General features: G+C 42.7%; 48 non-coding genes across 48 annotated transcripts; all 48 read left to right on the forward strand.

Moving 5' to 3' along the window:
- The first annotated feature begins 140 nt into the window (after nucleotides 1-140).
- On the forward strand, nucleotides 141-259 carry LOC140024586 (5S ribosomal RNA). The gene has a single exon (XR_011828562.1). It is a non-coding gene; the product is annotated as a 5S ribosomal RNA (ribosomal RNA).
- Nucleotides 260-675: 416 nt separating this feature from the next.
- Nucleotides 676-794, forward strand: LOC140024172 (5S ribosomal RNA). Its single transcript, XR_011828144.1, has one exon. It is a non-coding gene; the product is annotated as a 5S ribosomal RNA (ribosomal RNA).
- Nucleotides 795-1,210: 416 nt separating this feature from the next.
- LOC140032560 (5S ribosomal RNA) lies at nucleotides 1,211-1,329 on the forward strand. Its single transcript, XR_011836486.1, has one exon. It is a non-coding gene; the product is annotated as a 5S ribosomal RNA (ribosomal RNA).
- Nucleotides 1,330-1,745: 416 nt separating this feature from the next.
- On the forward strand, nucleotides 1,746-1,864 carry LOC140024173 (5S ribosomal RNA). Its single transcript, XR_011828145.1, has one exon. It is a non-coding gene; the product is annotated as a 5S ribosomal RNA (ribosomal RNA).
- Nucleotides 1,865-2,280: 416 nt separating this feature from the next.
- LOC140024384 (5S ribosomal RNA) lies at nucleotides 2,281-2,399 on the forward strand. Its single transcript, XR_011828357.1, has one exon. It is a non-coding gene; the product is annotated as a 5S ribosomal RNA (ribosomal RNA).
- A 417-nt stretch (nucleotides 2,400-2,816) lies between these two features.
- Nucleotides 2,817-2,935, forward strand: LOC140032561 (5S ribosomal RNA). Its single transcript, XR_011836487.1, has one exon. It is a non-coding gene; the product is annotated as a 5S ribosomal RNA (ribosomal RNA).
- Nucleotides 2,936-3,351: 416 nt separating this feature from the next.
- LOC140022709 (5S ribosomal RNA) lies at nucleotides 3,352-3,470 on the forward strand. Its single transcript, XR_011826688.1, has one exon. It is a non-coding gene; the product is annotated as a 5S ribosomal RNA (ribosomal RNA).
- Nucleotides 3,471-3,886: 416 nt separating this feature from the next.
- Nucleotides 3,887-4,005, forward strand: LOC140022710 (5S ribosomal RNA). The gene has a single exon (XR_011826689.1). It is a non-coding gene; the product is annotated as a 5S ribosomal RNA (ribosomal RNA).
- A 417-nt stretch (nucleotides 4,006-4,422) lies between these two features.
- Nucleotides 4,423-4,541, forward strand: LOC140032644 (5S ribosomal RNA). The gene has a single exon (XR_011836569.1). It is a non-coding gene; the product is annotated as a 5S ribosomal RNA (ribosomal RNA).
- Nucleotides 4,542-4,957: 416 nt separating this feature from the next.
- LOC140022711 (5S ribosomal RNA) lies at nucleotides 4,958-5,076 on the forward strand. Its single transcript, XR_011826690.1, has one exon. It is a non-coding gene; the product is annotated as a 5S ribosomal RNA (ribosomal RNA).
- A 415-nt stretch (nucleotides 5,077-5,491) lies between these two features.
- LOC140022712 (5S ribosomal RNA) lies at nucleotides 5,492-5,610 on the forward strand. Its single transcript, XR_011826691.1, has one exon. It is a non-coding gene; the product is annotated as a 5S ribosomal RNA (ribosomal RNA).
- Nucleotides 5,611-6,027: 417 nt separating this feature from the next.
- On the forward strand, nucleotides 6,028-6,146 carry LOC140024547 (5S ribosomal RNA). The gene has a single exon (XR_011828521.1). It is a non-coding gene; the product is annotated as a 5S ribosomal RNA (ribosomal RNA).
- A 416-nt stretch (nucleotides 6,147-6,562) lies between these two features.
- Nucleotides 6,563-6,681, forward strand: LOC140024174 (5S ribosomal RNA). Its single transcript, XR_011828146.1, has one exon. It is a non-coding gene; the product is annotated as a 5S ribosomal RNA (ribosomal RNA).
- A 416-nt stretch (nucleotides 6,682-7,097) lies between these two features.
- LOC140031809 (5S ribosomal RNA) lies at nucleotides 7,098-7,216 on the forward strand. Its single transcript, XR_011835734.1, has one exon. It is a non-coding gene; the product is annotated as a 5S ribosomal RNA (ribosomal RNA).
- Nucleotides 7,217-7,635: 419 nt separating this feature from the next.
- Nucleotides 7,636-7,754, forward strand: LOC140032563 (5S ribosomal RNA). Its single transcript, XR_011836489.1, has one exon. It is a non-coding gene; the product is annotated as a 5S ribosomal RNA (ribosomal RNA).
- Nucleotides 7,755-8,170: 416 nt separating this feature from the next.
- LOC140022713 (5S ribosomal RNA) lies at nucleotides 8,171-8,289 on the forward strand. Its single transcript, XR_011826692.1, has one exon. It is a non-coding gene; the product is annotated as a 5S ribosomal RNA (ribosomal RNA).
- Nucleotides 8,290-8,705: 416 nt separating this feature from the next.
- Nucleotides 8,706-8,824, forward strand: LOC140022714 (5S ribosomal RNA). Its single transcript, XR_011826693.1, has one exon. It is a non-coding gene; the product is annotated as a 5S ribosomal RNA (ribosomal RNA).
- A 416-nt stretch (nucleotides 8,825-9,240) lies between these two features.
- Nucleotides 9,241-9,359, forward strand: LOC140032564 (5S ribosomal RNA). The gene has a single exon (XR_011836490.1). It is a non-coding gene; the product is annotated as a 5S ribosomal RNA (ribosomal RNA).
- A 416-nt stretch (nucleotides 9,360-9,775) lies between these two features.
- LOC140022715 (5S ribosomal RNA) lies at nucleotides 9,776-9,894 on the forward strand. Its single transcript, XR_011826694.1, has one exon. It is a non-coding gene; the product is annotated as a 5S ribosomal RNA (ribosomal RNA).
- A 416-nt stretch (nucleotides 9,895-10,310) lies between these two features.
- Nucleotides 10,311-10,429, forward strand: LOC140032565 (5S ribosomal RNA). Its single transcript, XR_011836491.1, has one exon. It is a non-coding gene; the product is annotated as a 5S ribosomal RNA (ribosomal RNA).
- Nucleotides 10,430-10,845: 416 nt separating this feature from the next.
- LOC140024175 (5S ribosomal RNA) lies at nucleotides 10,846-10,964 on the forward strand. Its single transcript, XR_011828147.1, has one exon. It is a non-coding gene; the product is annotated as a 5S ribosomal RNA (ribosomal RNA).
- A 416-nt stretch (nucleotides 10,965-11,380) lies between these two features.
- LOC140023722 (5S ribosomal RNA) lies at nucleotides 11,381-11,499 on the forward strand. Its single transcript, XR_011827689.1, has one exon. It is a non-coding gene; the product is annotated as a 5S ribosomal RNA (ribosomal RNA).
- A 417-nt stretch (nucleotides 11,500-11,916) lies between these two features.
- LOC140032566 (5S ribosomal RNA) lies at nucleotides 11,917-12,035 on the forward strand. Its single transcript, XR_011836492.1, has one exon. It is a non-coding gene; the product is annotated as a 5S ribosomal RNA (ribosomal RNA).
- Nucleotides 12,036-12,451: 416 nt separating this feature from the next.
- LOC140023878 (5S ribosomal RNA) lies at nucleotides 12,452-12,570 on the forward strand. Its single transcript, XR_011827843.1, has one exon. It is a non-coding gene; the product is annotated as a 5S ribosomal RNA (ribosomal RNA).
- A 416-nt stretch (nucleotides 12,571-12,986) lies between these two features.
- Nucleotides 12,987-13,105, forward strand: LOC140022716 (5S ribosomal RNA). Its single transcript, XR_011826695.1, has one exon. It is a non-coding gene; the product is annotated as a 5S ribosomal RNA (ribosomal RNA).
- Nucleotides 13,106-13,522: 417 nt separating this feature from the next.
- On the forward strand, nucleotides 13,523-13,641 carry LOC140032645 (5S ribosomal RNA). The gene has a single exon (XR_011836570.1). It is a non-coding gene; the product is annotated as a 5S ribosomal RNA (ribosomal RNA).
- A 416-nt stretch (nucleotides 13,642-14,057) lies between these two features.
- On the forward strand, nucleotides 14,058-14,176 carry LOC140022717 (5S ribosomal RNA). The gene has a single exon (XR_011826696.1). It is a non-coding gene; the product is annotated as a 5S ribosomal RNA (ribosomal RNA).
- Nucleotides 14,177-14,593: 417 nt separating this feature from the next.
- On the forward strand, nucleotides 14,594-14,712 carry LOC140032646 (5S ribosomal RNA). The gene has a single exon (XR_011836571.1). It is a non-coding gene; the product is annotated as a 5S ribosomal RNA (ribosomal RNA).
- Nucleotides 14,713-15,129: 417 nt separating this feature from the next.
- LOC140032567 (5S ribosomal RNA) lies at nucleotides 15,130-15,248 on the forward strand. The gene has a single exon (XR_011836493.1). It is a non-coding gene; the product is annotated as a 5S ribosomal RNA (ribosomal RNA).
- Nucleotides 15,249-15,664: 416 nt separating this feature from the next.
- On the forward strand, nucleotides 15,665-15,783 carry LOC140022719 (5S ribosomal RNA). Its single transcript, XR_011826698.1, has one exon. It is a non-coding gene; the product is annotated as a 5S ribosomal RNA (ribosomal RNA).
- A 416-nt stretch (nucleotides 15,784-16,199) lies between these two features.
- Nucleotides 16,200-16,318, forward strand: LOC140022720 (5S ribosomal RNA). Its single transcript, XR_011826699.1, has one exon. It is a non-coding gene; the product is annotated as a 5S ribosomal RNA (ribosomal RNA).
- Nucleotides 16,319-16,734: 416 nt separating this feature from the next.
- LOC140032568 (5S ribosomal RNA) lies at nucleotides 16,735-16,853 on the forward strand. The gene has a single exon (XR_011836494.1). It is a non-coding gene; the product is annotated as a 5S ribosomal RNA (ribosomal RNA).
- A 416-nt stretch (nucleotides 16,854-17,269) lies between these two features.
- On the forward strand, nucleotides 17,270-17,388 carry LOC140024176 (5S ribosomal RNA). Its single transcript, XR_011828148.1, has one exon. It is a non-coding gene; the product is annotated as a 5S ribosomal RNA (ribosomal RNA).
- Nucleotides 17,389-17,804: 416 nt separating this feature from the next.
- Nucleotides 17,805-17,923, forward strand: LOC140022721 (5S ribosomal RNA). The gene has a single exon (XR_011826700.1). It is a non-coding gene; the product is annotated as a 5S ribosomal RNA (ribosomal RNA).
- A 417-nt stretch (nucleotides 17,924-18,340) lies between these two features.
- Nucleotides 18,341-18,459, forward strand: LOC140032569 (5S ribosomal RNA). The gene has a single exon (XR_011836495.1). It is a non-coding gene; the product is annotated as a 5S ribosomal RNA (ribosomal RNA).
- Nucleotides 18,460-18,875: 416 nt separating this feature from the next.
- LOC140022722 (5S ribosomal RNA) lies at nucleotides 18,876-18,994 on the forward strand. Its single transcript, XR_011826701.1, has one exon. It is a non-coding gene; the product is annotated as a 5S ribosomal RNA (ribosomal RNA).
- Nucleotides 18,995-19,411: 417 nt separating this feature from the next.
- LOC140032647 (5S ribosomal RNA) lies at nucleotides 19,412-19,530 on the forward strand. Its single transcript, XR_011836572.1, has one exon. It is a non-coding gene; the product is annotated as a 5S ribosomal RNA (ribosomal RNA).
- A 416-nt stretch (nucleotides 19,531-19,946) lies between these two features.
- Nucleotides 19,947-20,065, forward strand: LOC140022723 (5S ribosomal RNA). The gene has a single exon (XR_011826702.1). It is a non-coding gene; the product is annotated as a 5S ribosomal RNA (ribosomal RNA).
- Nucleotides 20,066-20,480: 415 nt separating this feature from the next.
- LOC140022724 (5S ribosomal RNA) lies at nucleotides 20,481-20,599 on the forward strand. The gene has a single exon (XR_011826703.1). It is a non-coding gene; the product is annotated as a 5S ribosomal RNA (ribosomal RNA).
- A 417-nt stretch (nucleotides 20,600-21,016) lies between these two features.
- On the forward strand, nucleotides 21,017-21,135 carry LOC140025062 (5S ribosomal RNA). Its single transcript, XR_011829039.1, has one exon. It is a non-coding gene; the product is annotated as a 5S ribosomal RNA (ribosomal RNA).
- A 417-nt stretch (nucleotides 21,136-21,552) lies between these two features.
- LOC140031909 (5S ribosomal RNA) lies at nucleotides 21,553-21,671 on the forward strand. The gene has a single exon (XR_011835833.1). It is a non-coding gene; the product is annotated as a 5S ribosomal RNA (ribosomal RNA).
- Nucleotides 21,672-22,087: 416 nt separating this feature from the next.
- On the forward strand, nucleotides 22,088-22,206 carry LOC140023864 (5S ribosomal RNA). Its single transcript, XR_011827829.1, has one exon. It is a non-coding gene; the product is annotated as a 5S ribosomal RNA (ribosomal RNA).
- Nucleotides 22,207-22,622: 416 nt separating this feature from the next.
- On the forward strand, nucleotides 22,623-22,741 carry LOC140031910 (5S ribosomal RNA). The gene has a single exon (XR_011835834.1). It is a non-coding gene; the product is annotated as a 5S ribosomal RNA (ribosomal RNA).
- A 416-nt stretch (nucleotides 22,742-23,157) lies between these two features.
- On the forward strand, nucleotides 23,158-23,276 carry LOC140022725 (5S ribosomal RNA). Its single transcript, XR_011826704.1, has one exon. It is a non-coding gene; the product is annotated as a 5S ribosomal RNA (ribosomal RNA).
- Nucleotides 23,277-23,692: 416 nt separating this feature from the next.
- LOC140022726 (5S ribosomal RNA) lies at nucleotides 23,693-23,811 on the forward strand. The gene has a single exon (XR_011826705.1). It is a non-coding gene; the product is annotated as a 5S ribosomal RNA (ribosomal RNA).
- Nucleotides 23,812-24,227: 416 nt separating this feature from the next.
- LOC140024366 (5S ribosomal RNA) lies at nucleotides 24,228-24,346 on the forward strand. Its single transcript, XR_011828339.1, has one exon. It is a non-coding gene; the product is annotated as a 5S ribosomal RNA (ribosomal RNA).
- A 417-nt stretch (nucleotides 24,347-24,763) lies between these two features.
- Nucleotides 24,764-24,882, forward strand: LOC140031911 (5S ribosomal RNA). Its single transcript, XR_011835835.1, has one exon. It is a non-coding gene; the product is annotated as a 5S ribosomal RNA (ribosomal RNA).
- A 416-nt stretch (nucleotides 24,883-25,298) lies between these two features.
- On the forward strand, nucleotides 25,299-25,417 carry LOC140022727 (5S ribosomal RNA). Its single transcript, XR_011826706.1, has one exon. It is a non-coding gene; the product is annotated as a 5S ribosomal RNA (ribosomal RNA).
- Nucleotides 25,418-25,630: the final 213 nt, after the last annotated feature.

Below are 25,630 nucleotides of genomic sequence, written 5' to 3' on the forward strand. Positions count from 1 at the left end.
AAAAAAATTATGAAAGCAAATAAATAAAAGGATAATAGGAAAATGCTTGAATTGACGCTTAAAATGAATTTCGGTCTAGAAAAGCCACACTGCTTCGCAGGACGGGGTAGTTTAAAAGAATAAAGCGAAAGGAATATGGCGGGTGCGATCATACCAGCACAAATGCACCGGATCCCATCAGAACTTCGAAATTAAGCGTGTTTGGGTGAGAGTAGTACTTGGATTGGTGACCCCTTGGGAAGTCCTCGTGTTGCACCCCTCTCTTTTTTGTTTCGAAATCCAAATTTCCTATTCGTTCTTTATCCTGTAGTAATTTAGCTCCGTCGGAATGATTGCTTAATATTTTGCTTCTTGTCGAAGGGTGAAGGAGGATCTGAAGGCGCGAGACAAATCAGGAACGGTACGGCTCGATCAAAGCCCGGATCGTCGATCAAATTTGTCGGCGCAAATGTATCAGCGCAAGCGTGAAGGATTGATTTCATGATAATGTAGAGTTGCGGGATGATGGAAAAAAACAGGGGGCAAATCAATAACAAAAAAAATTATGAAAGCAAATAAATAAAAGGATAATAGGAAAATGCTTGAATTGACGCTTAAAATGAATTTCGGTCTAGAAAAGCCACACTGCTTCGCAGGACGGGGTAGTTTAAAAGAATAAAGTGAAAGAAATATGGCGGGTGCGATCATACCAGCACTAATGCACCAGATCCCATCAGAACTTCGAAATTAAGCGTGTTTGGGCGAGAGTAGTACTTGGATTGGTGACCCCTTGGGAAGTCCTCGTGTTGCACCCCTCTCTTTTTTGTTTCGAAATCCAAATTTCCTATTCGTTCTTTATCCTGTAGTAATTTAGCTCCGTCGGAACGATTGCTTAATATTTTGCTTCTTGTCGAAGGGTGAAGGAGGATCTGAAGGCGCGAGACAAATCAGGAACGGTACGGCTCGATCAAAGCCCGGATCGTCGATCAAATTTGTCGGCGCAAATGTATCAGCGCAAGCGTGAAGGATTGATTTCATGATAATGTAGAGTTGCGGGATGATGGAAAAAAACAGGGGGCAAATCAATAACAAAAAAAATTATGAAAGCAAATAAATAAAAGGATAATAGGAAAATGCTTGAATTGACGCTTAAAATGAATTTCGGTCTAGAAAAGCCACACTGCTTCGCAGGACGGGGTAGTTTAAAAGAATAAAGCGAAAGGAACATGGCGGGTGCGATCATACCAGCACTAATGCACCGGATCCCATCAGAACTCCGAAGTTAAGCATGCTTGGGCGAGAGTAGTGCTAGGATGGGTGACCCCCTGGGAATTCCTCTTGTTGCACCCCTCTCTTTTTTGTTTCGAAATTCAAATTTTCTATTCGTTCTTTATCCTGTAGTAATTTAGCTCCGTCGGAACGATTGCTTAATATTTTGCTTCTTGTCGAAGCGTGAAGGAGGATCTGAAGGTGCGAGACAAATCAGGAACGGTACGGCTCGATCAAAGCCCGGATCGTCGCTCAAATTTGTCGGCGCAAATGTATCAGTGCAAGCGTGAAGGATTGATTTCATGATAATGTAGAGTTGCGGGATGATGGAAAAAAACAGGGGGCAAATCAATAACAAAAAAAATTATGAAAGCAAATAAATAAAAGGATAATAAGAAAATGCTTGAATTGACGCTTAAAATGAATTTCGGTCTAGAAAAGCCACACTGCTTCGCAGGATGGGGTAGTTTAAAAGAATAAAGCGAAAGGAATATGGCGGGTGCGATCATACCAGCACTAATGCACCAGATCCCATCAGAACTTCGAAATTAAGCGTGTTTGGGCGAGAGTAGTACTTGGATTGGTGACCCCTTGGGAAGTCCTCGTGTTGCACCCCTCTCTTTTTTGTTTCGAAATCCAAATTTCCTATTCGTTCTTTATCCTGTAGTAATTTAGCTCCGTCGGAACGATTGCTTAATATTTTGCTTCTTGTCGAAGGGTGAAGGAGGATCTGAAGGCGCGAGACAAATCAGGAACGGTACGGCTCGATCAAAGCCCGGATCGTCGATCAAATTTGTCGGCGCAAATGTATCAGCGCAAGCGTGAAGGATTGATTTCATGATAATGTAGAGTTGCGGGATGATGGAAAAAAACAGGGGGCAAATCAATAACAAAAAAAATTATGAAAGCAAATAAATAAAAGGATAATAGGAAAATGCTTGAATTGACGCTTAAAATGAATTTCGGTCTAGAAAAGCCACACTGCTTCGCAGGACGGGGTAGTTTAAAAGAATAAAGCGAAAGGAATATGGCGGGTGCGATCAGACCAGCACTAATGCACCGGATCCCATCAGAACTTCGAAATTAAGCGTGTTTGGGCGAGAGTAGTACTTGGATTGGCGACCCCCTGGGAAGTCCTCGTGTTGCACCCCTCTCTTTTTTGTTTCGAAATCCAAATTTCCTATTCGTTCTTTATCCTGTAGTAATTTAGGTCCTTCGGAACGATTGCTTTATATTTTGCTTGTTCTCGAAGCATGAAGGCGGATCTGAAGGCGCGAGACAAATCAGGAACGGTACGACTCGATCAAAGCCCGGATCGTCGCTCAAATTTATCGGCGCAAATGTATCAGCGCAAGCGTGAAGGATTGATTTCATGATAATTTAGAGTTGCGGGATGATGGAAAAAAACAGGGGGCAAATCAATAACAAAAAAAAAATATGAAAGCAAATAAATAAAAGGATAACAGGAAAATGCTTGAATTGACGCTTAAAATGAATTTCGGTCTAGAAAAGCCACACTGCTTCGCAGGACGGGGTAGTTTAAAAGAATAAAGCGAAAGGAACATGGCGGGTGCGATCATACCAGCACTAATGCACCGGATCCCATCAGAACTCCGAAGTTAAGCATGCTTGGGCGAGAGTAGTGCTAGGATGGGTGACCCCCTGGGAATTCCTCTTGTTGCACCCCTCTCTTTTTTGTTTCGAAATTCAAATTTTCTATTCGTTCTTTATCCTGTAGTAATTTAGCTCCGTCGGAACGATTGCTTAATATTTTGCTTCTTGTCGAAGCGTGAAGGAGGATCTGAAGGCGCGAGACAAATCAGGAACGGTACGGCTCGATCAAAGCCCGGATCGTCGCTCAAATTTGTCGGCGCAAATGTATCAGCGCAAGCGTGAAGGATTGATTTCATGATAATGTAGAGTTGCGGGATGATGAAAAAAAACAGGGGGCAAATCAATAACAAAAAAAATTATGAAAGCAAATAAATAAAAGGATAATAGGAAAATGCTTGAATTGACGCTTAAAATGAATTTTGGTCTAGAAAAGCCACACTGCTTCGCAGGACGGGGTAGTTTAAAAGAATAAAGCGAAAGGAATATGGCGGGTGCGATCATACCAGCACTAATGCACCGGATCCCATCAGAACTTCGAAATTAAGCGTGTTTGGGCGAGAGTAGTACTTGGATTGGTGACCCCCTGGGAAGTCCTCGTGTTGCACCCCTCTCTTTTTTGTTTCGAAATCCAAATTTCCTATTTGTTCTTTATCCTGTAGTAATTTAGCTCCGTCGGAACGATTGCTTAATATTTTGCTTCTTTTCGAAGGGTGAAGGAGGATCTGAAGGCGCGAGACAAATCAGGAACGGTACGGCTCGATCAAAGCCCGGATCGTCGATCAAATTTGTCGGCGCAAATGTATCAGCGCAAGCGTGAAGGATTGATTTCATGATAATGTAGAGTTGCGGGATGATGGAAAAAAACAGGGGGCAAATCAATAACAAAAAAAATTATGAAAGCAAATAAATAAAAGGATAATAGGAAAATGCTTGAATTGACGCTTAAAATGAATTTCGGTCTAGAAAAGCCACACTGCTTCGCAGGACGGGGTAGTTTAAAAGAATAAAGCGAAAGGAATATGGCGGGTGCGATCATACCAGCACTAATGCACCGGATCCCATCAGAACTTCGAAATTAAGCGTGTTTGGGCGAGAGTAGTACTTGGATTGGTGACCCCCTGGGAAGTCCTCGTGTTGCACCCCTCTCTTTTTTGTTTCGAAATCCAAATTTCCTATTCGTTCTTTATCCTGTAGTAATTTAGCTCCGTCGGAACGATTGCTTAATATTTTGCTTCTTGTCGAAGCGTGAAGGAGGATCTGAAGGCGCGAGACAAATCAGGAACGGTACGGCTCGATCAAAGCCCGGATCGTCGCTCAAATTTGTCGGCGCAAATGTATCACCGCAAGCGTGAAGGATTGATTTCATGATAATTTAGAGTTGCGGGATGATGGAAAAAAACAGGGGGCAAATCAATAACAAAAAAAAAATATGAAAGCAAATAAATAAAAGGATAATAGGAAAATGCTTGAATTGACGCTTAAAATGAATTTCGGTCTAGAAAAGCCACACTGCTTCACAGGACGGGGTAGTTTAAAAGAATAAAGCGAAAGGAACATGGCGGGTGCGATCATACCAGCACTAATGCACCGGATCCCATCAGAACTCCGAAGTTAAGCCTGCTTGGGCGAGAGTAGTGCTAGGATGGGTGACCCCCTGGGAATTCCTCTTGTTGCACCCCTCTCTTTTTTGTTTCGAAATTCAAATTTTCTATTCGTTCTTTATCCTGTAGTAATTTAGCTCCGTCGGAATGATTGCTTAATATTTTGCTTCTTGTCGAAGCGTGAAGGAGGATCTGAAGGCGCGAGACAAATCAGGAACGGTACGGCTCGATCAAAGCCCGGATCGTCGCTCAAATTTGTCGGCGCAAATGTATCAGCGCAAGCGTGAAGGATTGATTTCATGATAATGTAGAGTTGCGGGATGATGGAAAAAAACAGGGGGCAAATCAATAACAAAAAAAATTATGAAAGCAAATAAATAAAAGGATAATAGGAAAATGCTTGAATTGACGCTTAAAATGAATTTCGGTCTAGAAAAGCCACACTGCTTCGCAGGACGGGGTAGTTTAAAAGAATAAAGCGAAAGGAATATGGCGGGTGCGATCATACCAGCACTAATGCACCGGATCCCATCAGAACTTCGAAATTAAGCGTGTTTGGGCGAGAGTAGTACTTGGATTGGTGACCCCCTGGGAAGTCCTCGTGTTGCACCCCTCTCTTTTTTGTTTCGAAATCCAAATTTCCTATTCGTTCTTTATCCTGTAGTAATTTAGCTCCGTCGGAACGATTGCTTAATATTTTGCTTCTTGTCGAAGGGTGAAGGAGGATCTGAAGGCGCGAGACAAATCAGGAACGGTACGGCTCGATCAAAGCCCGGATCGTCGATCAAATTTGTCGGCGCAAATGTATCAGCGCAAGCGTGAAGGATTGATTTCATGATAATGTAGAGTTGCGGGATGATGGAAAAAAACAGGGGGCAAATCAATAAAAAAAAAATTATGAAAGCAAATAAATAAAAGGATAATAGGAAAATGCTTGAATTGACGCTTAAAATGAATTTCGGTCTAGAAAAGCCACACTGCTTCGCAGGACGGGGTAGTTTAAAAGAATAAAGCGAAAGGAATATGGCGGGTGCGATCATACCAGCACTAATGCACCGGATCCCATCAGAACTTCGAAATTAAGCGTGTTTGGGCGAGAGTAGTACTTGGATTGGTGACCCCCTGGGAAGTCCTCGTGTTGCACCCCTCTCTTTTTTGTTTCGAAATCCAAATTTCCTATTCTTCCTTTATCCTGTAGTAATTTAGCTCCGTCGGAACGATTGCTTAATATTTTGCTTCTTGTCGAAGCGTGAAGGAGGATCTGAAGGCGCGAGACAAATCAGGAACGGTACGGCTCGATCAAAGCCCGGATCGTCGCTCAAATTTGTCGGCGCAAATGTATCAGCGCAAGCGTGAAGGATTGATTTCATGATAATTTAGAGTTGCGGGATGATGGAAAAAAACAGGGGGCAAATCAATAACAAAAAAAAAATATGAAAGCAAATAAATAAAAGGATAATAGGAAAATGCTTGAATTGACGCTTAAAATGAATTTCGGTCTATAAAAGCCACACTGCTTCGCAGGACGGGGTAGTTTAAAAGAATAAAGCGAAAGGAATATGGCGGGTGCGATCATACCAGCACTAATGCACCGGATCCCATCAGAACATCGAAATTAAGCGTGTTTGGGCGAGAGTAGTACTTGGATTGGTGACCCCCTGGGAAGTCCTCGTGTTGCACCCCTCTCTTTTTTGTTTCGAAATCCAAATTTCCTATTCGTTCTTTATCCTGTAGTAATTTAGCTCCGTCGGAACGATTGCTTAATATTTTGCTTCTTGTCGAAGCGTGAAGGAGGATCTGAAGGCGCGAGACAAATCAGGAACGGTACGGCTCGATCAAAGCCCGGATCGTCGCTCAAATTTGTCGGCGCAAATGTATCAGTGCAAGCGTGAAGGATTTATTTCATGATAATGTAGAGTTGCGGGATGATGGAAAAAAACAGGGGGCAAATCAATAACAAAAAAAATTATGAAAGCAAATAAATAAAAGGATAATAGGAAAATGCTTGAATTGACGCTTAAAATGAATTTCGGTCTAGAAAAGCCACACTGTTTCGCAGGACGGGGTAGTTTAAAAGAATAAAGCGAAAGGAATATGGCGGGTGCGATCATACCAGCACTAATGCACCAGATCCCATCAGAACTTCGAAATTAAGCGTGTTTGGGCGAGAGTAGTACTTGGATTGGTGACCCCTTGGGAAGTCCTCGTGTTGCACCCCTCTCTTTTTTGTTTCGAAATCCAAATTTTCTATTCGTTCTTTATCCTGTAGTAATTTAGGTCCTTCGGAACGATTGCTTTATATTTTGCTTCTTCTCGAAGCATGAAGGCGGATCTGAAGGAGCGAGACAAATCAGGAACGGTACGGCTCGATCAAAGCCCGGATCGTCGCTCAAATTTGTCGGCGCAAATGTATCAGCGCAAGCGTGAAGGATTGATTTCATGATAATTTAGAGTTGCGGGATGATGGAAAAAAACAGGGGGCAAATCAATAACAAAAAAAATTATGAAAGCAAATAAATAAAAGGATAATAGGAAAATGCTTGAATTGACGCTTAAAATGAATTTCGGTCTAGAAAAGCCACACTGATTCGCAGGACGGGGTAGTTTAAAAGAATAAAGCGAAAGGAACATGGCGGGTGCGATCATACCAGCACTAATGCACCGGATCCCATCAGAACTCCGAAGTTAAGCATGCTTGGGCGAGAGTAGTACTAGGATGGGTGACCCCCTGGGAAGTCCTCTTGTTGCACCCCTCTCTTTTTTGTTTCGAAATTCAAATTTTCTATTCGTTCTTTATCCTGTAGTAATTTTGGTCCTTCGGAACGATTGCTTTATATTTTGCTTCTTCTCGAAGCATGAAGGCGGATCTGAAGGCGCGAGACAAATCAGGAACGGTACGGCTCGATCAAAGCCCGGATCGTCGCTCAAATTTATCGGCGCAAATGTATCAGCGCAAGCGTGAAGGATTGATTTCATGATAATTTAGAGTTGCGGGATGATGGAAAAAAACAGGGGGCAAATCAATAACAAAAAAAAAAAATATGAAAGCAAATAAATAAAAGGATAATAGGAAAATGCTTGAATTGACGCTTAAAATGAATTTCGGTTTAGAAAAGCCACACTGCTTCGCAGGACGGGGTAGTTTAAAAGAATAAAGCGAAAGGAACATGGCGGGTGCGATCATACCAGCACTAATGCACCGGATCCCATCAGAACTCCGAAGTTAAGCATGCTTGGGCGAGAGTAGTGCTAGGATGGGTGACCCCCTGGGAATTCCTCTTGTTGCACCCCTCTCTTTTTTGTTTCGAAATTCAAATTTTCTATTCGTTCTTTATCCTGTAGTAATTTAGCTCCGTCGGAACGATTGCTTAATATTTTGCTTCTTGTCGAAGCGTGAAGGAGGATCTGAAGGCGCGAGACAAATCAGGAACGGTACGGCTCGATCAAAGCCCGGATCGTCGCTCAAATTTGTCGGCGCAAATGTATCAGCGCAAGCGTGAAGGATTGATTTCATGATAATGTAGAGTTGCGGGATGATGGAAAAAAACAGGGGGCAAATCAATAACAAAAAAAATTATGAAAGCAAATAAATAAAAGGATAATAGGAAAATGCTTGAATTGACGCTTAAAATGAATTTCGGTCTAGAAAAGCCACACTGCTTCGCAGGACGGGGTAGTTTAAAAGAATAAAGCGAAAGGAATATGGCGGGTGCGATCATACCAGCACTAATGCACCGGATCCCATCAGAACTTCGAAATTAAGCGTGTTTGGGCGAGAGTAGTACTTGGATTGGTGACCCCCTGGGAAGTCCTCGTGTTGCACCCCTTTCTTTTTTGTTTCGAAATCCAAATTTCCTATTCGTTCTTTATCCTGTAGTAATTTAGCTCCGTCGGAACGATTGCTTAATATTTTGCTTCTTGTCGAAGGGTGAAGGAGGATCTGAAGGCGCGAGACAAATCAGGAACGGTACGGCTCGATCAAAGCCCGGATCGTCGATCAAATTTGTCGGCGCAAATGTATCAGCGCAAGCGTGAAGGATTGATTTCATGATAATGTAGAGTTGCGGGATGATGGAAAAAAACAGGGGGCAAATCAATAACAAAAAAAATTATGAAAGCAAATAAATAAAAGGATAATAGGAAAATGCTTGAATTGACGCTTAAAATGAATTTCGGTCTAGAAAAGCCACACTGCTTCGCAGGACGGGGTAGTTTAAAAGAATAAAGCGAAAGGAATATGGCGGGTGCGATCATACCAGCACTAATGCACCGGATCCCATCAGAACTTCGAAATTAAGCGTGTTTGGGCGAGAGTAGTACTTGGATTGGTGACCCCCTGGGAAGTCCTCGTGTTGCACCCCTCTCTTTTTTGTTTCGAAATCCAAATTTCCTATTCGTTCTTTATCCTGTAGTAATTTAGCTCCGTCGGAACGATTGCTTAATATTTTGCTTCTTGTCGAAGGGTGAAGGAGGATCTGAAGGCGCGAGACAAATCAGGAACGGTACGGCTCGATCAAAGCCCGGATCGTCGATCAAATTTGTCGGCGCAAATGTATCAGCGCAAGCGTGAAGGATTGATTTCATGATAATGTAGAGTTGCGGGATGATGGAAAAAAACAGGGGGCAAATCAATAACAAAAAAAATTATGAAAGCAAATAAATAAAAGGATAATAGGAAAATGCTTGAATTGACGCTTAAAATGAATTTCGGTCTAGAAAAGCCACACTGCTTCGCAGGACGGGGTAGTTTAAAAGAATAAAGCGAAAGGAACATGGCGGGTGCGATCATACCAGCACTAATGCACCGGATCCCATCAGAACTCCGAAGTTAAGCATGCTTGGGCGAGAGTAGTGCTAGGATGGGTGACCCCCTGGGAATTCCTCTTGTTGCACCCCTCTCTTTTTTGTTTCGAAATTCAAATTTTCTATTCGTTCTTTATCCTGTAGTAATTTAGTTCCGTCGGAACGATTGCTTAATATTTTGCTTCTTGTCGAAGCGTGAAGGAGGATCTGAAGGCGCGAGACAAATCAGGAACGGTACGGATCGATCAAAGCCCGGATCGTCGATCAAATTTGTCGGCGCAAATGTATCAGCGCAAGCGTGAAGGATTGATTTCATGATAATGTAGAGTTGCGGGATGATGGAAAAAAACAGGGGGCAAATCAATAACAAAAAAAATTATGAAAGCAAATAAATAAAAGGATAATAGGAAAATGCTTGAATTGACGCTTAAAATGAATTTCGGTCTAGAAAAGCCACACTGCTTCGCAGGACGGGGTAGTTTAAAAGAATAAAGCGAAAGGAATATGGCGGGTGCGATCATACCAGCACTAATGCACCGGATCCCATCAGAACTTCGAAATTAAGCGTGTTTGGGCGAGAGTAGTACTTGGATTGGTGACCCCCTGGGAAGTCCTCGTGTTGCACCCCTCTCTTTTTTGTTTCGAAATCCAAATTTCCTATTCGTTCTTTATCCTGTAGTAATTTAGCTCCGTCGGAACGATTGCTTAATATTTTGCTTCTTGTCGAAGGGTGAAGGAGGATCTGAAGGCGCGAGACAAATCAGGAACGGTACGGCTCGATCAAAGCCCGGATCGTCGATCAAATTTGTCGGCGCAAATGTATCAGCGCAAGCGTGAAGGATTGATTTCATGATAATGTAGAGTTGCGGGATGATGGAAAAAAACAGGGGGCAAATCAATAACAAAAAAAATTATGAAAGCAAATAAATAAAAGGATAATAGGAAAATGCTTGAATTGACGCTTAAAATGAATTTCGGTTTAGAAAAGCCACACTGCTTCGCAGGACGGGGTAGTTTAAAAGAATAAAGCGAAAGGAACATGGCGGGTGCGATCATACCAGCACTAATGCACCGGATCCCATCAGAACTCCGAAGTTAAGCATGCTTGGGCGAGAGTAGTGCTAGGATGGGTGACCCCCTGGGAATTCCTCTTGTTGCACCCCTCTCTTTTTTGTTTCGAAATTCAAATTTTCTATTCGTTCTTTATCCTGTAGTAATTTAGTTCCGTCGGAACGATTGCTTAATATTTTGCTTCTTGTCGAAGCGTGAAGGAGGATCTGAAGGCGCGAGACAAATCAGGAACGGTACGGCTCGATCAAAGCCCGGATCGTCGCTCAAATTTGTCGGCGCAAATGTATCAGTGCAAGCGTGAAGGATTGATTTCATGATAATGTAGAGTTGCGGGATGATGGAAAAAAACAGGGGGCAAATCAATAACAAAAAAAATTATGAAAGCAAATAAATAAAAGGATAATAGGAAAATGCTTGAATTGACGCTTAAAATGAATTTCGGTCTAGAAAAGCCACACTGCTTCGCAGGACGGGGTAGTTTAAAAGAATAAAGCGAAAGGAATATGGCGGGTGCGATCATACCAGCACTAATGCACCAGATCCCATCAGAACTTCGAAATTAAGCGTGTTTGGGCGAGAGTAGTACTTGGATTGGTGACCCCTTGGGAAGTCCTCGTGTTGCACCCCTCTCTTTTTTGTTTCGAAATCCAAATTTCCTATTCGTTCTTTATCCTGTAGTAATTTAGCTCCGTCGGAACGATTGCTTAATATTTTGCTTCTTGTCGAAGGGTGAAGGAGGATCTGAAGGCGCGAGACAAATCAGGAACGGTACGGCTCGATCAAAGCCCGGATCGTCGATCAAATTTGTCGGCGCAAATGTATCAGCGCAAGCGTGAAGGATTGATTTCATGATAATGTAGAGTTGCGGGATGATGGAAAAAAACAGGGGGCAAATCAATAACAAAAAAAATTATGAAAGCAAATAAATAAAAGGATAATAGGAAAATGCTTGAATTGACGCTTAAAATGAATTTCGGTCTAGAAAAGCCACACTGCTTCGCAGGACGGGGTAGTTTAAAAGAATAAAGCGAAAGGAATATGGCGGGTGCGGTCATACCAGCACTAATGCACCGGATCCCATCAGAACTTCGAAATTAAGCGTGTTTGGGCGAGAGTAGTACTTGGATTGGTGACCCCCTGGGAAGTCCTCGTGTTGCACCCCTCTCTTTTTTGTTTCGAAATCCAAATTTCCTATTCGTTCTTTATCCTGTAGTAATTTAGGTCCTTCGGAACGATTGCTTTATATTTTGCTTCTTCTCGAAGCATGAAGGCGGATCTGAAGGCGCGAGACAAATCAGGAACGGTACGGCTCGATCAAAGCCCGGATCGTCGCTCAAATTTATCGGCGCAAATGTATCAGCGCAAGCGTGAAGGATTGATTTCATGATAATTTAGAGTTGCGGGATGATGGAAAAAAACAGGGGGCAAATCAATAACAAAAAAAAAATTTGAAAGCAAATAAATAAAAGGATAACAGGAAAATGCTTGAATTGACGCTTAAAATGAATTTCGGTCTAGAAAAGCCACACTGCTTCGCAGGACGGGGTAGTTTAAAAGAATAAAGCGAAAGGAACATGGCGGGTGCGATCATACCAGCACTAATGCACCGGATCCCATCAGAACTCCGAAGTTAAGCATGCTTGGGCGAGAGTAGTGCTAGGATGGGTGACCCCCTGGGAATTCCTCTTGTTGCACCCCTCTCTTTTTTGTTTCGAAATTCAAATTTTCTATTCGTTCTTTATCCTGTAGTAATTTAGCTCCGTCGGAACGATTGCTTAATATTTTGCTTCTTGTCGAAGCGTGAAGGAGGATCTGAAGGCGCGAGACAAATCAGGAACGGTACGGCTCGATCAAAGCCCGGATCGTCGCTCAAATTTGTCGGCGCAAATGTATCAGGGCAAGCGTGAAGGATTGATTTCATGATAATGTAGAGTTGCGGGATGATGGAAAAAAACAGGGGGCAAATCAATAACAAAAAAAATTATGAAAGCAAATAAATAAAAGGATAATAGGAAAATGCTTGAATTGACGCTTAAAATGAATTTCGGTCTAGAAAAGCCACACTGCTTCGCAGGACGGGGTAGTTTAAAAGAATAAAGCGAAAGGAATATGGCGGGTGCGCTCATACCAGCACTAATGCACCGGATCCCATCAGAACTTCGAAATTAAGCGTGTTTGGGCGAGAGTAGTACTTGGATTGGTGACCCCCTGGGAAGTCCTCGTGTTGCACCCCTCTCTTTTTTGTTTCGAAATCCAAATTTCCTATTCGTTCTTTATCCTGTAGTAATTTAGCTCCGTCGGAACGATTGCTTAATATTTTGCTTCTTTTCGAAGGGTGAAGGAGGATCTGAAGGCGCGAGACAAATCAGGAACGGTACGGCTCGATCAAAGCCCGGATCGTCGATCAAATTTGTCGGCGCAAATGTATCAGCGCAAGCGTGAAGGATTGATTTCATGATAATGTAGAGTTGCGGGATGATGGAAAAAAATAGGGGGCAAATCAATAACAAAAAAAATTATGAAAGCAAATAAATAAAAGGATAATAGGAAAATGCTTGAATTGACGCTTAAAATGAATTTCGGTCTAGAAAAGCCACACTGCTTCGCAGGACGGGGTAGTTTAAAAGAATAAAGCGAAAGGAATATGGCGGGTGCGATCATACCAGCACTAATGCACCGGATCCCATCAGAACTTCGAAATTAAGCGTGTTTGGGCGAGAGTAGTACTTGGATTGGTGACCCCCTGGGAAGTCCTCGTGTTGCACCCCTCTCTTTTTTGTTTCGAAATCCAAATTTCCTATTCGTTCTTTATCCTGTAGTAATTTAGCTCCGTCGGAACGATTGCTTAATATTTTGCTTCTTGTCGAAGCGTGAAGGAGGATCTGAAGGCGCGAGACAAATCAGGAACGGTACGGCTCGATCAAAGCCCGGATCGTCGCTCAAATTTGTCGGCGCAAATGTATCACCGCAAGCGTGAAGGATTGATTTCATGATAATTTAGAGTTGCGGGATGATGGAAAAAAACAGGGGGCAAATCAATAACAAAAAAAAAATATGAAAGCAAATAAATAAAAGGATAATAGGAAAATGCTTGAATTGACGCTTAAAATGAATTTCGGTCTAGAAAAGCCACACTGCTTCGCAGGACGGGGTAGTTTAAAAGAATAAAGCGAAAGGAACATGGCGGGTGCGATCATACCAGCACTAATGCACCGGATCCCATCAGAACTCCGAAGTTAAGCCTGCTTGGGCGAGAGTAGTGCTAGGATGGGTGACCCCCTGGGAATTCCTCTTGTTGCACCCCTCTCTTTTTTGTTTCGAAATTCAAATTTTCTATTCGTTCTTTATCCTGTAGTAATTTAGCTCCGTCGGAATGATTGCTTAATATTTTGCTTCTTGTCGAAGCGTGAAGGAGGATCTGAAGGCGCGAGACAAATCAGGAACGGTACGGCTCGATCAAAGCCCGGATCGTCGCTCAAATTTGTCGGCGCAAATGTATCAGCGCAAGCGTGAAGGATTGATTTCATGATAATGTAGAGTTGCGGGATGAAGGAAAAAAACAGGGGGCAAATCAATAACAAAAAAAATTATGAAAGCAAATAAATAAAAGGATAATAGGAAAATGCTTGAATTGACGCTTAAAATGAATTTCGGTCTAGAAAAGCCACACTGCTTCGCAGGACGGGGTAGTTTAAAAGAATAAAGCGAAAGGAATATGGCGGGTGCGATCATACCAGCACTAATGCACCGGATCCCATCAGAACTTCGAAATTAAGCGTGTTTGGGCGAGAGTAGTACTTGGATTGGTGACCCCCTGGGAAGTCCTCGTGTTGCACCCCTCTCTTTTTTGTTTCGAAATCCAAATTTCCTATTCGTTCTTTATCCTGTAGTAATTTATCTCCGTCGGAACGATTGCTTAATATTTTGCTTCTTGTCGAAGCGTGAAGGAGGATCTGAAGGCGCGAGACAAATCAGGAACGGTACGGCTCGATCAAAGCCCGGATCGTCGCTCAAATTTGTCGGCGCAAATGTATCACCGCAAGCGTGAAGGATTGATTTCATGATAATTTAGAGTTGCGGGATGATGGAAAAAAACAGGGGGCAAATCAATAACAAAAAAAAAATATGAAAGCAAATAAATAAAAGGATAATAGGAAAATGCTTGAATTGACGCTTAAAATGAATTTCGGTCTAGAAAAGCCACACTGCTTCGCAGGACGGGGTAGTTTAAAAGAATAAAGCGAAAGGAACATGGCGGGTGCGATCATACCAGCACTAATGCACCGGATCCCATCAGAACTCCGAAGTTAAGCCTGCTTGGGCGAGAGTAGTGCTAGGATGGGTGACCCCCTGGGAATTCCTCTTGTTGCACCCCTCTCTTTTTTGTTTCGAAATTCAAATTTTCTATTCGTTCTTTATCCTGTAGTAATTTAGCTCCGTCGGAATGATTGCTTAATATTTTGCTTCTTGTCGAAGCGTGAAGGAGGATCTGAAGGCGCGAGACAAATCAGGAACGGTACGGCTCGATCAAAGCCCGGATCGTCGCTCAAATTTGTCGGCGCAAATGTATCAGCGCAAGCGTGAAGGATTGATTTCATGATAATTTAGAGTTGCGGGATGATGGAAAAAAACAGGGGGCAAATCAATAACAAAAAAAAAATATGAAAGCAAATAAATAAAAGGATAACAGGAAAATGCTTGAATTGACGCTTAAAATGAATTTCGGTCTAGAAAAGCCACACTGCTTCGCAGGACGGGGTAGTTTAAAAGAATAAAGCGAAAGGAACATGGCGGGTGCGATCATACCAGCACTAATGCACCGGATCCCATCAGAACTCCGAAGTTAAGCATGCTTGGGCGAGAGTAGTGCTAGGATGGGTGACCCCCTGGGAATTCCTCTTGTTGCACCCCTCTCTTTTTTGTTTCGAAATTCAAATTTTCTATTCGCTCTTTATCCTGTAGTAATTTAGCTCCGTCGGAACGATTGCTTAATATTTTGCTTCTTGTCGAAGCGTGAAGGAGGATCTGAAGGCGCGAGACAAATCAGGAACGGTACGGCTCGATCAAAGCCCGGATCGTCGCTCAAATTTGTCGGCGCAAATGTATCAGCGCAAGCGTGAAGGATTGATTTCATGATAATGTAGAGTTGCGGGATGATGGAAAAAAACAGGGGGCAAATCAATAACAAAAAAAATTATGAAAGCAAATAAATAAAAGGATAATAGGAAAATGCTTGAATTGACGCTTAAAATGAATTTCGGTCTAGAAAAGCCACACTGCTTCGCAGGACGGGGTAGTTTAAAAGAATAAAGCGAAAGGAATATGGCGGGTGCGATCATACCAGCACTAATGCACCGGATCCCATCAGAACTTCGAAATTAAGCGTGTTTGGGCGAGAGTAGTACTTGGATTGGTGACCCCCTGGGAAGTCCTCGTGTTGCACCCCTTTCTTTTTTGTTTCGAAATCCAAATTTCCTATTCGTTCTTTATCCTGTAGTAATTTAGCTCCGTCGGAACGATTGCTTAATATTTTGCTTCTTGTCGAAGGGTGAAGGAGGATCTGAAGGCGCGAGACAAATCAGGAACGGTACGGCTCGATCAAAGCCCGGATCGTCGATCAAATTTGTCGGCGCAAATGTATCAGCGCAAGCGTGAAGGATTGATTTCATGATAATGTAGAGTTGCGGGATGATGGAAAAAAACAGGGGGCAAATCAATAACAAAAAAAATTATGAAAGCAAATAAATAAAAGGATAATAGGAAAATGCTTGAATTGACGCTTAAAATGAATTTCGGTCTAGAAAAGCCACACTGCTTCGCAGGACGGGGTAGTTTAAAAGAATAAAGCGAAAGGAATATGGCGGGTGCGATCATACCAGCACTAATGCACCGGATCCCATCAGAACTTCGAAATTAAGCGTGTTTGGGCGAGAGTAGTACTTGGATTGGTGACCCCCTGGGAAGTCCTCGTGTTGCACCCCTCTCTTTTTTGTTTCGAAATCCAAATTTCCTATTCGTTCTTTATCCTGTAGTAATTTAGCTCCGTCGGAACGATTGCTTAATATTTTGCTTCTTGTCGAAGGGTGAAGGAGGATCTGAAGGCGCGAGACAAATCAGGAACGGTACGGCTCGATCAAAGCCCGGATCGTCGATCAAATTTGTCGGCGCAAATGTATCAGCGCAAGCGTGAAGGATTGATTTCATGATAATGTAGAGTTGCGGGATGATGGAAAAAAACAGGGGGCAAATCAATAACAAAAAAAATTATGAAAGCAAATAAATAAAAGGATAATAGGAAAATGCTTGAATTGACGCTTAAAATGAATTTCGGTCTAGAAAAGCCACACTGCTTCGCAGGACGGGGTAGTTTAAAAGAATAAAGCGAAAGGAACATGGCGGGTGCGATCATACCAGCACTAATGCACCGGATCCCATCAGAACTCCGAAGTTAAGCATGCTTGGGCGAGAGTAGTGCTAGGATGGGTGACCCCCTGGGAATTCCTCTTGTTGCACCCCTCTCTTTTTTGTTTCGAAATTCAAATTTTCTATTCGTTCTTTATCCTGTAGTAATTTAGTTCCGTCGGAACGATTGCTTAATATTTTGCTTCTTGTCGAAGCGTGAAGGAGGATCTGAAGGCGCGAGACAAATCAGGAACGGTACGGCTCGATCAAAGCCCGGATCGTCGCTCAAATTTGTCGGCGCAAATGTATCAGTGCAAGCGTGAAGGATTGATTTCATGATAATGTAGAGTTGCGGGATGATGGAAAAAAACAGGGGGCAAATCAATAACAAAAAAAATTATGAAAGCAAATAAATAAAAGGATAATAGGAAAATGCTTGAATTGACGCTTAAAATGAATTTCGGTCTAGAAAAGCCACACTGCTTCGCAGGACGGGGTAGTTTAAAAGAATAAAGCGAAAGGAATATGGCGGGTGCGATCATACCAGCACTAATGCACCAGATCCCATCAGAACTTCGAAATTAAGCGTGTTTGGGCGAGAGTAGTACTTGGATTGGTGACCCCTTGGGAAGTCCTCGTGTTGCACCCCTCTCTTTTTTGTTTCGAAATCCAAATTTCCTATTCGTTCTTTATCCTGTAGTAATTTAGCTCCGTCGGAACGATTGCTTAATATTTTGCTTCTTGTCGAAGGGTGAAGGAGGATCTGAAGGCGCGAGACAAATCAGGAACGGTACGGCTCGATCAAAGCCCGGATCGTCGATCAAATTTGTCGGCGCAAATGTATCAGCGCAAGCGTGAAGGATTGATTTCATGATAATGTAGAGTTGCGGGATGATGGAAAAAAACAGGGGGCAAATCAATAACAAAAAAAATTATGAAAGCAAATAAATAAAAGGATAATAGGAAAATGCTTGAATTGACGCTTAAAATGAATTTCGGTCTAGAAAAGCCACACTGCTTCGCAGGACGGGGTAGTTTAAAAGAATAAAGCGAAAGGAATATGGCGGGTGCGATCATACCAGCACTAATGCACCGGATCCCATCAGAACTTCGAAATTAAGCGTGTTTGGGCGAGAGTAGTACTTGGATTGGTGACCCCCTGGGAAGTCCTCGTGTTGCACCCCTCTCTTTTTTGTTTCGAAATCCAAATTTCCTATTCGTTCTTTATCCTGTAGTAATTTAGGTCCTTCGGAACGATTGCTTTATATTTTGCTTCTTCTCGAAGCATGAAGGCGGATCTGAAGGCGCGAGACAAATCAGGAACGGTACGGCTCGATCAAAGCCCGGATCGTCGCTCAAATTTATCGGCGCAAATGTATCAGCGCAAGCGTGAAGGATTGATTTCATGATAATTTAGAGTTGCGGGATGATGGAAAAAAACAGGGGGCAAATCAATAACAAAAAAAAAATATGAAAGCAAATAAATAAAAGGATAACAGGAAAATGCTTGAATTGACGCTTAAAATGAATTTCGGTCTAGAAAAGCCACACTGCTTCGCAGGACGGGGTAGTTTAAAAGAATAAAGCGAAAGGAACATGGCGGGTGCGATCATACCAGCACTAATGCACCGGATCCCATCAGAACTCCGAAGTTAAGCATGCTTGGGCGAGAGTAGTGCTAGGATGGGTGACCCCCTGGGAATTCCTCTTGTTGCACCCCTCTCTTTTTTGTTTCGAAATTCAAATTTTCTATTCGTTCTTTATCCTGTAGTAATTTAGCTCCGTCGGAACGATTGCTTAATATTTTGCTTCTTGTCGAAGCGTGAAGGAGGATCTGAAGGCGCGAGACAAATCAGGAACGGTACGGCTCGATCAAAGCCCGGATCGTCGATCAAATTTGTCGGCGCAAATGTATCAGCGCAAGCGTGAAGGATTGATTTCATGATAATGTAGAGTTGCGGGATGATGGAAAAAAATAGGGGGCAAATCAATAACAAAAAAAATTATGAAAGCAAATAAATAAAAGGATAATAGGAAAATGCTTGAATTGACGCTTAAAATGAATTTCGGTCTAGAAAAGCCACACTGCTTCGCAGGACGGGGTAGTTTAAAAGAATAAAGCGAAAGGAATATGGCGGGTGCGATCATACCAGCACTAATGCACCGGATCCCATCAGAACTTCGAAATTAAGCGTGTTTGGGCGAGAGTAGTACTTGGATTGGTGACCCCCTGGGAAGTCCTCGTGTTGCACCCCTCTCTTTTTTGTTTCGAAATCCAAATTTCCTATTCGTTCTTTATCCTGTAGTAATTTAGCTCCGTCGGAACGATTGCTTAATATTTTGCTTCTTGTCGAAGCGTGAAGGAGGATCTGAAGGCGCGAGACAAATCAGGAACGGTACGGCTCGATCAAAGCCCGGATCGTCGCTCAAATTTGTCGGCGCAAATGTATCACCGCAAGCGTGAAGGATTGATTTCATGATAATTTAGAGTTGCGGGATGATGGAAAAAAACAGGGGGCAAATCAATAACAAAAAAAAAATATGAAAGCAAATAAATAAAAGGATAATAGGAAAATGCTTGAATTGACGCTTAAAATGAATTTCGGTCTAGAAAAGCCACACTGCTTCGCAGGACGGGGTAGTTTAAAAGAATAAAGCGAAAGGAACATGGCGGGTGCGATCATACCAGCACTAATGCACCGGATCCCATCAGAACTCCGAAGTTAAGCCTGCTTGGGCGAGAGTAGTGCTAGGATGGGTGACCCCCTGGGAATTCCTCTTGTTGCACCCCTCTCTTTTTTGTTTCGAAATTCAAATTTTCTATTCGTTCTTTATCCTGTAGTAATTTAGCTCCGTCGGAATGATTGCTTAATATTTTGCTTCTTGTCGAAGCGTGAAGGAGGATCTGAAGGCGCGAGACAAATCAGGAACGGTACGGCTCGATCAAAGCCCGGATCGTCGCTCAAATTTGTCGGCGCAAATGTATCAGCGCAAGCGTGAAGGATTGATTTCATGATAATGTAGAGTTGCGGGATGATGGAAAAAAACAGGGGGCAAATCAATAACAAAAAAAATTATGAAAGCAAATAAATAAAAGGATAATAGGAAAATGCTTGAATTGACGCTTAAAATGAATTTCGGTCTAGAAAAGCCACACTGCTTCGCAGGACGGGGTAGTTTAAAAGAATAAAGCGAAAGGAATATGGCGGGTGCGATCATACCAGCACTAATGCACCGGATCCCATCAGAACTTCGAAATTAAGCGTGTTTGGGCGAGAGTAGTACTTGGATTGGTGACCCCCTGGGAAGTCCTCGTGTTGCACCCCTCTCTTTTTTGTTTCGAAATCCAAATTTCCTATTCGTTCTTTATCCTGTAGTAATTTAGCTCCGTCGGAACGATTGCTTAATATTTTGCTTCTTGTCGAAGGGTGAAGGAGGATCTGAAGGCGCGAGACAAATCAGGAACGGTACGGCTCGATCAAAGCCCGGATCGTCGATCAAATTTGTCGGCGCAAATGTATCAGCGCAAGCGTGAAGGATTGATTTCATGATAATTTAGAGTTGCGGGATGATGGAAAAAAACAGGGGGCAAATCAATAAAAAAAAAATTATGAAAGCAAATAAATAAAAGGATAATAGGAAAATGCTTGAATTGACGCTTAAAATGAATTTCGGTCTAGAAAAGCCACACTGCTTCGCAGGACGGGGTAGTTTAAAAGAATAAAGCGAAAGGAATATGGCGGGTGCGATCATACCAGCACTAATGCACCGGATCCCATCAGAACTTCGAAATTAAGCGTGTTTGGGCGAGAGTAGTACTTGGATTGGTGACCCCCTGGGAAGTCCTCGTGTTGCACCCCTCTCTTTTTTGTTTCGAAATCCAAATTTCCTATTCTTTCTTTATCCTGTAGTAATTTAGCTCCGTCGGAACGATTGCTTAATATTTTGCTTCTTGTCGAAGCGTGAAGGAGGATCTGAAGGCGCGAGACAAATCAGGAACGGTACGGCTCGATCAAAGCCCGGATCGTCGCTCAAATTTGTCGGCGCAAATGTATCAGCGCAAGCGTGAAAGATTGATTTCATGATAATTTAGAGTTGCGGGATGATGGAAAAAAACAGGGGGCAAATCAATAACAAAAAAAAAATATGAAAGCAAATAAATAAAAGGATAATAGGAAAATGCTTGAATTGACGCTTAAAATGAATTTCGGTCTATAAAAGCCACACTGCTTCGCAGGACGGGGTAGTTTAAAAGAATAAAGCGAAAGGAATATGGCGGGTGCGATCATACCAGCACTAATGCAGCGGATCCCATCAGAACATCGAAATTAAGCGTGTTTGGGCGAGAGTAGTACTTGGATTGGTGACCCCCTGGGAAGTCCTCGTGTTGCACCCCTCTCTTTTTTGTTTCGAAATCCAAATTTCCTTTTCGTTCTTTATCCAGTAGTAATTTAGCTCCGTCGGAACGATTGCTTAATATTTTGCTTCTTGTCGAAGCGTGAAGGAGGATCTGAAGGCGCGAGACAAATCAGGAACGGTACGGCTCGATCAAAGCCTGGATCGTCGCTCAAATTTGTCGGCGCAAATGTATCAGCGCAAGCGTGAAGGATTGATTTCATGATAATTTAGAGTTGCGGGATGATGGAAAAAAACAGGGGGCAAATCAATAACAAAAAAAAAATATGAAAGCAAATAAATAAAAGGATAATAGGAAAATGCTTGAATTGACGCTTAAAATGAATTTCGGTCTAGAAAAGCCACACTGCTTCGCAGGACGGGGTAGTTTAAAAGAATAAAGCGAAAGGAACATGGCGGGTGCGATCATACCAGCACTAATGCACCGGATCCCATCAGAACTCCGAAGTTAAGCATGCTTGGGCGAGAGTAGTACTAGGATGGGTGACCCCCTGGGAATTCCTCTTGTTGCACCCCTCTCTTTTTTGTTTCGAAATTCAAATTTTCTATTCGTTCTTTATCGTGTAGTAATTTAGGTCCTTCGGAACGATTGCTTTATATTTTGCTTCTTCTCGAAGCATGAAGGCGGATCTGAAGGAGCGAGACAAATCAGGAACGGTACGGCTCGATCAAAGCCCGGATCGTCGCTCAAATTTGTCGGCGCAAATGTATCAGCGCAAGCGTGAAGGATTGATTTCATGATAATTTAGAGTTGCGGGATGATGGAAAAAAACAGGGGGCAAATCAATAACAAAAAAAATTATGAAAGCAAATAAATAAAAGGATAATAGGAAAATGCTTGAATTGACGCTTAAAATGAATTTCGGTCTAGAAAAGCCACACTGCTTCGCAGGACGGGGTAGTTTAAAAGAATAAAGCGAAAGGAATATGGCGGGTGCGATCATACCAGCACTAATGCACCGGATCCCATCAGAACTTCGAAATTAAGCGTGTTTGGGCGAGAGTAGTACTTGGATTGGTGACCCCCTAGGAAGTCCTCGTGTTGCACCCCTCTCTTTTTTGTTTCGAAATCCAAATTTCCTATTCGTTCTTTATCCTGTAGTAATTTAGCTCCGTCGGAACGATTGCTTAATATTTTGCTTCTTGTCGAAGGGTGAAGGAGGATCTGAAGGCGCGAGACAAATCAGGAACGGTACGGCTCGATCAAAGCCCGGATCGTCGATCAAATTTGTCGGCGCAAATGTATCAGCGCAAGCGTGAAGGATTGATTTCATGATAATGTAGAGTTGCGGGATGATGGAAAAAAACAGGGGGCAAATCAATAACAAAAAAAATTATGAAAGCAAATAAATAAAAGGATAATAGGAAAATGCTTGAATTGACGCTTAAAATGAATTTCGGTCTAGAAAAGCCACACTGCTTCGCAGGACGGGGTAGTTTAAAAGAATAAAGCGAAAGGAACATGGCGGGTGCGATCATACCAGCACTAATGCACCGGATCCCATCAGAACTCCGAAGTTAAGCATGCTTGGGCGAGAGTAGTACTAGGATGGGTGACCCCCTGGGAATTCCTCTTGTTGCACCCCTCTCTTTTTTGTTTCGAAATTCAAATTTTCTATTCGTTCTTTATCCTGTAGTAATTTAGGTCCTTCGGAACGATTGCTTTATATTTTGCTTCTTCTCGAAGCATGAAGGCGGATCTGAAGGAGCGAGACAAATCAGGAACGGTACGGCTCGATCAAAGCCCGGATCGTCGCTCAAATTTGTCGGCGCAAATGTATCAGCGCAAGCGTGAAGGATTGATTTCATGATAATTTAGAGTTGCGGGATGATGGAAAAAAACAGGGGGCAAATCAATAACAAAAAAAATTATGAAAGCAAATAAATAAAAGGATAATAGGAAAATGCTTGAATTGACGCTTAAAATGAATTTCGGTCTAGAAAAGCCACACTGCTTCGCAGGACGGGGTAGTTTAAAAGAATAAAGCGAAAGGAATATGGCGGGTGCGATCATACCAGCACTAATGCACCGGATCCCATCAGAACTTCGAAATTAAGCGTGTTTGGGCGAGAGTAGTACTTGGATTGGTGACCCCCTGGGAAGTCCTCGTGTTGCACCCCTCTCTTTTTTGTTTCGAAATCCAAATTTCCTATTCGTTCTTTATCCTGTAGTAATTTAGCTCCGTCGGAACGATTGCTTAATATTTTGCTTCTTGTCGAAGGGTGAAGGAGGATCTGAAGGCGCGAGACAAATCAGGAACGGTACGGCTCGATCAAAGCCCGGATCGTCGATCAAATTTGTCGGCGCAAATGTATCAGCGCAAGCGTGAAGGATTGATTTCATGATAATGTAGAGTTGCGGGATGATGGAAAAAAACAGGGGGCAAATCAATAACAAAAAAAATTATGAAAGCAAATAAATAAAAGGATAATAGGAAAATGCTTGAATTGACGCTTAAAATGAATTTCGGTCTAGAAAAGCCACACTGCTTCGCAGGACGGGGTAGTTTAAAAGAATAAAGCGAAAGGAATATGGCGGGTGCGATCATACCAGCACTAATGCACCGGATCCCATCAGAACTTCGAAATTAAGCGTGTTTGGGCGAGAGTAGTACTTGGATTGGTGACCCCCTGGGAAGTCCTCGTGTTGCACCCCTCTCTTTTTTGTTTCGAAATCCAAATTTCCTATTCGTTCTTTATCCTGTAGTAATTTAGCTCCGTCGGAACGATTGCTTAATATTTTGCTTCTTGTCGAAGGGTGAAGGAGGATCTGAAGGCGCGAGACAAATCAGGAACGGTACGGCTCGATCAAAGCCCGGATCGTCGATCAAATTTGTCGGCGCAAATGTATCAGCGCAAGCGTGAAGGATTGATTTCATGATAATGTAGAGTTGCGGGATGATGGAAAAAAACAGGGGGCAAATCAATAACAAAAAAAATTATGAAAGCAAATAAATAAAAGGATAATAGGAAAATGCTTGAATTGACGCTTAAAATGAATTTCGGTCTAGAAAAGCCACACTGCTTCGCAGGACGGGGTAGTTTAAAAGAATAAAGCGAAAGGAATATGGCGGGTGCGATCATACCAGCACTAATGCACCGGATCCCATCAGAACTTCGAAATTAAGCGTGTTTGGGCGAGAGTAGTTCTTGGATTGGTGACCCCCTGGGAAGTCCTCGTGTTGCACCCCTCTCTTTTTTGTTTCGAAATCCAAATTTCCTATTCTTTCTTTATCCTGTAGTAATTTAGCTCCGTCGGAACGATTGCTTAATATTTTGCTTCTTGTCGAGGCGTGAAGGAGGATCTGAAGGCGCGAGACAAATCAGGAACGGTACGGCTCGATCAAAGCCCGGATCGTCGCTCAAATTTGTCGGCGCAAATGTATCAGCGCAAGCGTGAAGGATTGATTTCATGATAATTTAGAGTTGCGGGATGATGGAAAAAAACAGGGGGCAAATCAATAACAAAAAAAAAATATGAAAGCAAATAAATAAAAGGATAATAGGAAAATGCTTGAATTGACGCTTAAAATGAATTTCGGTCTAGAAAAGCCACACTGCTTCGCAGGACGGGGTAGTTTAAAAGAATAAAGCGAAAGGAACATGGCGGGTGCGATCATACCAGCACTAATGCACCGGATCCCATCAGAACTCCGAAGTTAAGCATGCTTGGGCGAGAGTAGTACTAGGATGGGTGACCCCCTGGGAATTCCTCTTGTTGCACCCCTCTCTTTTTTGTTTCGAAATCCAAATTTCCTATTCGTTCTTTATCCTGTAGTAATTTAGCTCCGTCGGAACGATTGCTTAATATTTTGCTTCTTGTCGAAGGGTGAAGGAGGATCTGAAGGCGCGAGACAAATCAGGAACGGTACGGCTCGATCAAAGCCCGGATCGTCGATCAAATTTGTCGGCGCAAATGTATCAGCGCAAGCGTGAAGGATTGATTTCATGATAATGTAGAGTTGCGGGATGATGGAAAAAAACAGGGGGCAAATCAATAACAAAAAAAATTATGAAAGCAAATAAATAAAAGGATAATAGGAAAATGCTTGAATTGACGCTTAAAATGAATTTCGGTCTAGAAAAGCCACACTGCTTCGCAGGACGGGGTAGTTTAAAAGAATAAAGCGAAAGGAATATGGCGGGTGCGATCATACCAGCACTAATGCACCGGATCCCATCAGAACTTCGAAATTAAGCGTGTTTGGGCGAGAGTAGTACTTGGATTGGTGACCCCCTGGGAAGTCCTCGTGTTGCACCCCTCTCTTTTTTGTTTCGAAATCCAAATTTCCTATTCGTTCTTTATCCTATAGTAATTTAGCTCCGTCGGAACGATTGCTTAATATTTTGCTTCTTGTCGAAGGGTGAAGGAGGATCTGAAGGCGCGAGACAAATCAGGAACGGTACGGCTCGATCAAAGCCCGGATCGTCGATCAAATTTGTCGGCGCAAATGTATCAGCGCAAGCGTGAAGGA

Source organism: Coffea arabica, chromosome 11e (genome assembly GCF_036785885.1).
Source record: "Coffea arabica cultivar ET-39 chromosome 11e, Coffea Arabica ET-39 HiFi, whole genome shotgun sequence".
NCBI lineage: Eukaryota > Viridiplantae > Streptophyta > Magnoliopsida > Gentianales > Rubiaceae > Coffea > Coffea arabica.